This window comes from Panthera pardus, unplaced genomic scaffold (assembly GCF_024362965.1).
Source record: "Panthera pardus isolate Hobbes unplaced genomic scaffold, ASM2436296v1 HiC_scaffold_16, whole genome shotgun sequence".
Lineage (NCBI taxonomy): Eukaryota > Metazoa > Chordata > Mammalia > Carnivora > Felidae > Panthera > Panthera pardus.
Window position 1 is genome coordinate 82,944,946 of NW_026526721.1, and position 7,203 is coordinate 82,952,148.

A 7,203-nucleotide genomic window follows, 5' to 3' on the forward strand; every position below is an offset into this window, starting at 1 on the left:
ACGAAAGGTATGGTGTGTTAATGAAGCTTGGGCTCCTGCTAGGGCAGAGACTTTAACATTATAGTGAGGCAGAGGTAACTGTCAGAGGAGGGGAAGTGGCTAAGGGCAAGCTCCAAGAGCTAGTATAAATTAGCTGGGGTCTTGGGCTCCTTATCTTGGGAGGGGGCTTTAGGGCCTTGCTTACTTTTGAAATAGCACTGGAAGTTTTAACCACTGATTATTGTCTCTGATACAGTTAAACTATTTTCTTGCCTAGTAGAGACTGTTAGTTTTTGCACTTTCTTTGTTCCCTCAAAGTCCTTAACTGCTGAGGTTTTTGCGTTGTGTGTGTGTGTGTGTGTGTGTGTGTGTGTGTGTGTAATTCTGACAGCTCCTAGGAAGTTCTGTAGGAAGTGTGCTTGGACAAGTAGGGTATAGATGGGGGCAGAGGACTTGGGGTGGGAGTTGGGGTGGGGGTGAGGGCATGGGGATAGATGGGGGCCTGAAATGACTTCTTCTGTATCAGAAAAGCTGTGTCTTGACTTTCTTTTACTGGAGACCCCTAACTCCTTCTGCTTACAAAAGTGGCTGTTCCTATTTATGTAGCACTGTTGAGTTAGCATGGAAAGTCCTGTGTTCTAGGAAACCACTGCCCCAGCACATGAAAAATCCCAGCTTTAGACAATGTATGCTGAAGGTTGGGGAAAATGTATAAATCCATATGGCCAGCCCCCAAGTGTCCCAAAAGCAACACTGCTTTTAGTGTCAAATGGATACAGCATAGATTATCTGTCTTCCAGAGTTGGTGTTGCTGATGTTGGCCGTCATGATTTGCAGTTCACAATAATCGATTATTCATTCATGTATGACTCTAAGTGATGCAACTGAAGTCTGCAATCTCAGTGTGTCCTAAGTGTTCATTATTTTAAAGAAAGATGGAAGGACACATACAATTGGATTAAGAAATTTAATAACCATCAGTGTTCTATAGTTTTCAGAGTATAGGTCTTTCACCTCTTTGGTTAGGTTTATTCCTAGGTGTCTTGTTACTTTAGGCACAATTGTAAATGGGATTGTTTTCTTAATTTCTCTTTCCGGTGAAAGAAATTGAAGAAGACACAAACAAATGAAAAGACATTCCATACTCATGGGTTGGAAGAACAAATCTTGTTAAAATATCTATACTACTCAAAGCAATCTACACATTTAATGCAATCCCTATCAAGATACCACCAGCATTTCTTGTAGAGCTAGAACAAACAATCCTAAAATTTGTATGGAACCACAAAAGACCCCAAATAGCCAAAGCAACTTTGAAAAAGCAAAGCAAAGCTGGAAGCATCACAATTGCAGACTTCAAGTCATATTACAAAGCTGTAGTCATCAAGACAGTATGGTACTGGCACAAAAATAGACATACATCAATGGAACAGAATAGAAAACCCAGAAATAAACCTAAAACTATATGGTCAATTAATCTTTGACAAAGCAGAAAAGATTATCCAATGGGAAAGGGCAGTCTCTTCAACAAATGGTGTTGGGAAAACTGGACAACAACATGCAAAAGAAAGAAACTGGACCACTTTCTTACACCATACACAAAAATAAACTCAAAATGGATGAAAGGTTAAATATAAGACAGAAAACCATCAAAATCCTAGAGGAGAAAACAGTCAACAACTTCTTTGACCTCAGCCGCAGCAACTTCTTACTAGACACGTCTCTGGAGGCCAGGGAAACAAAAGCAAACGTGAACTATTGGGACCTCATAAGGATAAATAGCTTCTTCACAGTGAAGGAAATAATCAACAAAACTAAAAGGCAACCTATGGAATGGGAGAAGATATTTGCATATGACATATCTGATACAGGGTTAGTATCCAAAATATATAAAGAACTTATCAAATTCAACACCCAAAAACCAAATAATCCAGTTAGAAAATAGGCTAAAGACATGATTAGACATTTTTTCCAAAGAAGACATACACATGGCCAGCAGACACATGAAAAGATGCTCAACATCACTTATCAGGGAAATGCAAGTCAAAACTACAATGAGATATCACCTCTCACCTGTCAGAGTGGCTCACCCAAGTTCATTCTTCTTCATTATCACTATCCAGTTTTCCCAATACCATTTGCTGAAGACACTGTCTTTTTTCCATTGGATATTCTTTCTTGCTTTGTCAAAGATTCGTTGGCCATACATTTGTGGGTCCACTTCTGGGTTCTCTATTCTGTTCCAATGATCTATGTGTCTGTTTTTGTGCCAGTACCATACTCTCTTAATGATAACAGCAGAAACAGACTCTTAATTATAGAATACAAACTGATGGTTACTGGAGGGTAGATGGATGGAGGGATGGGTTAAATAGGTGATGGGGATTAAGGAGTGCACTTGTTGTGATGAGCACTGGGTAATGCATGGAATTGTTAAATCACTGTATTGTACACCTGAAACTAATATAACACTGTATGTTAACTAAGTGGAATTAAAATAAAAACTAAAAATAAGAAACTTAATAATCAAAAGAGTACATTCTGCCCAAAGATAGAAAAGAATTTGGGATTGGACATTGCTATAGCTTGAATGTTTGTGCTCCCTCCACCCCCCAGCCCCAGCCAAATTCCAAATTCATGTGTTGATGAAATCTTAATGCCCAGTAGGATGGGACTGGTATGTTGGGCCTTTGGGAGGTGATCAGGTCATGAAGGTGAGTATTCATGAATGAGGTTAGTGTCCTTATAGAAGAGGCTCGAGAGAGTTTTTTTTGCCTCTTCCACCATGTGAGGATATGAGAAGTCTTCAACTAGGAATAGGGCCTTCACCCAACCATTCTGGCACCCTGGTTTGAGACTTCCAAGTTCCAGAACTGTGAGCAATAAATGTTTGTTGTTTATAAGCTACCCAGTCTGTGGTATTTTGTTATAGTTGCTGAACTAAGACAAGTATGGTGAGGAAGGGGATGTGAAGTCATATATGGAGGCTAAATCTCACAACTTGGATTAGATAGCCAAGTCCCTCTAAATCAATCCAAAATTTTACCATCTGCCAAAAACTATATTTTGAAAATAGTGGCTGCTATATTAGCTTGGATTGAATACATGAACACATGCATTATCACACCTTTGATTGCTTTATGAAACTACATACAATTACATTTCCTGATTCAGAGGTGCCAACTAAAATGTTTTGTGGGTGAGCAAAGGGGAAATTTGATAACAGATATCTTGGCCCCTTACAATGTGGAACCAATTTTGTCAGGTCTTACTACAGATGCTTTTTACACTAGATCAAAGAGTATGTCAACTCACAGCAACAACAACAAAAATGTTCCCCCTACTTCCTAGTTATTCTGATTTGAACAATGGAGTTTCAAATGGTCTTCTTGACTTATGTGGATATTTTAACAATGCTGCATAAATAAAAAGAACGTTGATATCTTGTCCAAATACAAACTAGATTTTGCTTATTTATGAACATATTTGGCAGATATTGTACATATAATTTCGGCAAATTCCATTCTGTCTATAAACTTCTTGGTAGAGAAAATGAAAAGATGCTACCTCCCAAATATCCTGCACACCATGTATACAAACACCATTAAAAGGGGTGTCATTGGCTTATTGTGATATTTAATGTAAGTTTTGATCATTTTTCAGTTTTCTCAAAATGTGCTACTAATGAAATTTTTGCCTTATAGAAATAGAAGGAGATAGCTTCTTCAGACATGTACCCACAAGATGGCTATCACTGTTGCTGGTCATATATTAATAGAAACAAAAGACTTGATTGACAAACAGCTGGTCTGCAAAAACAAGTCTGTAGATACAAAGTGAATACTATTGAAGAGCTAAGACCTAATTCCTACAAGTCTGAAAACCTTTTCTTCTGGTTTCTGGCCCAGCATGTAAGAAACTGGAAGTTGCCACTCCATCCTAACAAGAAGTAAAAGGCTGACCAAATTGAAAAATCAGCAACTCTTCTTATCCATGGGAGAAGTGAGGTCACAGGGCAAATAGCTGCCCTCAAATTGGAGAGACCCCCATGTGAATACAGGGAATCACAACTTACCTGACCAGAAGCCCGCAAGCATAGTTCGCCATGGGAACCAGTTCCAGGGTAGGGAAACTTCAACTGTAATCGATGAATTCGTGGGAACTCAGCGTGGACAACTCTGAGAGTTAAAAACTTCAAGGGGTATAGTGTCATCAGTTGTAATACTCTAGTTGGGAATGGTGATAATGGGGGAGGTAAAGGGTATATGGGAAATCTCCACCTTCCCCTCAATTTTACTTTGAATCTAGAAATGCTCTTAAAAAAAGTCTTAATTAAAAAATGTTACTTTTAAACTGAAGAAGGACCCAATCATTGATGGCTCCATACTTTTGTATATTTTACTTCCAGGATTTTTTTTTTTAATTTTTAATGTTTATTTATCTTTGAGGGAGACACAGCGTGAGTGGGGGAGGGGCAGAGAGAGAGGGAGACACAGAATCTGAAGCAGGCTCCAGGCTCCAAGCTAAAGGCAGAGAGTCTGACGCAGGGCTTGAAATGGTGAGATCATGACCTGAGCTGAAGTTGGCCACTTAATCGATTGAGCCACCCAGGTGCCCCTACTTCTAGGATCTTGACCAGGTTCTCACAGTGAACACTGAGGGAAAATCTCCTTATGTTTCCAGCAGAAGAGGAGAAAAGTCACCTTTTTGAAATAAGCCAGAGCATTCTGTTCTTTTTAACAAGGCTTCTCTCAGGAAAATATATCTACTCAGAGACTAACTGACCTGGGGGAAGGAAAGTACCCAACTCCAGCTCACTCTAGCCATACTATCACATCAAAGGGTAGGAGTTGTGGGTGGAGGGAAGAACTGAGAAGCATATGTGAAGTTCACAGCTGAGGGACACAGTCTCACTAAAACACTAAGACCTATTCATAGGATTGTAGAACACTTAAAAAAAATCTCACCACTTCTTTTCAAAATCATAATGAAATTCCTAGCTAATCCAATAAGAAAAGAAAAAATGAAATGTATACAGATTGGGTAGGAAGATATAAACCGTTTTTTATTCACAAATGACTTAACAATATATGTAGAAAATCTGAAAGAATCAACAAAAAAAGCCTTGAAACCAATAAGCAATTATAGCAGGGTTGCAGGAATGGAAGATTAATACACAAAAATCAATTTCTTTCATATATTCCAGTAGTGAATATATTCACTAATTATTACTAATTCACTAATTATTCACATAATTTATTCAATTTATACCTAAAATGAAATACTTAGGTATAAATTTAAGAGACTATGTACAAGATCTATATGAGGAAAACTTCAGAACTCTGATCAAAGAAATCAAATAAAAATATAAACAGAGAGATATTCCATGTTCATGGATAGGAAGACTCCATATTGTAAAAGATGTTAATTCTTCCCAACTTGACCTATAAATATAATGCAATCCCAGTAAAAACCCCAGCATATTATTTTTGTGGATATTTAAAAAACTGTTTTGAAAGTCTATATAGAGAGGCAAAAGACCCAGAATGGCCAACACAATATTGAAGGAGGAGACGGAGTTGGAGGACTGATACCACCTGACTTTAATACATACAATACATCTACAGTAATCAAGATAGTGTTGTATTGGTAAAAGAATAGATGAATAGATCAATGGAACAGAATAGAGAGCTGTGATATTGTGATTTATAATAGGAAATATATATTTGTCTTCCACTGTTCCTGGCACATAGCTCCTAAAACCCTTGTAATTTCCCATATAATAACTATAGGAACATCTTTCATTACGATATTTAGTTTTATTCCCAGTACCCGAAATAACCCGAAGAAAGTGTCTTTTGTTTTTCTTAATAAGTCCCTTTCAACCACACCAGCGTTTATATTAATAAGATGACTTTTAGAAAGCCCCTAAAGAGGGAGGCTGGTTGCCAGAGGAACCAACCCTGTGGTTACAGGGTTAGAACTTTAAGCCCCACCCTCTGACCAGAGGTTGAATGGGTCACCAATGACCACGGATTTAATCAATCATGCCTATATAACAAAGCCTCCATAAAAATCCCAAAGGACAGCGTTCAAAGAGCTTCTGGGTTGGTAAACACGTGGATGTGATAGGATAATGTTCCTTCCCTCATACCTTGCTCTATGCATCTCTTCCATCTGGCTATTTCTGAGCTCTATCCTTTTTTTTTTTTTTTTAATTTTTTAAATGTTTATTTATTTTTGAGAAAGAGACAGAAGACAGAGTATGAGTGGGGAGAGAGCAGAGAGAGAGGGAAACAATCTGAAGCAGGCTCCAGGCTCTGAGCTGTCAGCACAGAGCCCTATGTGGGGCTTGAATTCACGAACCATGAGATCATGACCTGAGCTGAAGTCAGATGCCTAACTGAGCTACCCAGGCGCCCCTAGCTCTATCCTTTTAAATTGGTAAATTTTCTTGAGTTCTGTGAGCCACTCTAGTGTATTAATCAAACCCAAGAAGGGGGTCATGGGAACTTCCAGTTTATAGCCAGTTGGTCAGAAGCATAAATAACAAGGACTTATATTTGGCATCTGAAATGTTTGGTTAAGGGGTTATTCTCATGGCATCGAACACTTAACCTTTGGCATCTAAACTTATCTCTAGGTTAGATGGTGTCAGAATTCAGTTAAATTTTAGGACACCCAGTTGGTTTTGCAGAACTGTTTGTGTGGGAAAAGCCCCAACATTTGATGACCAGCAGTGTCAGAAGTGTTGTGAAGAGTAGAGTTTTGAGAGCAGAGGAGAAAAATAGAGTTTCTCTTACAAGAGCCTAGAAGTAGACCCACATAAGTATAGTCAACTGTACTGATCTGATCTTTAGCAAAGGAGCAAAGACAATACAATGGAGAAAAGATAGTGTCTTCAACAAATATGCTGGAATAACTGGACATCACATGGAAATAAATGAATCTACATACAGACCTTAAATCCTTCAGTAGAATGAACTCAAAATGAATCACAGACCTAAATGTAAAATATAAAAGTATAAAACTCCTAGAAGATAACATAGAAGAAAATCTAGATGACCCTAGGTTTGGTGATGATGTTTTAGATGCAACACCAAAAGCAGGGAAGCCTTGTACTTTAGACTTTATCCTGAGGAAAAGGAAATCCACTGAATAACTTACATGTTTTATGAGATCATCCTGGGGGTTGAGTGATAAGTGGATTGGATAAGGCAAGAC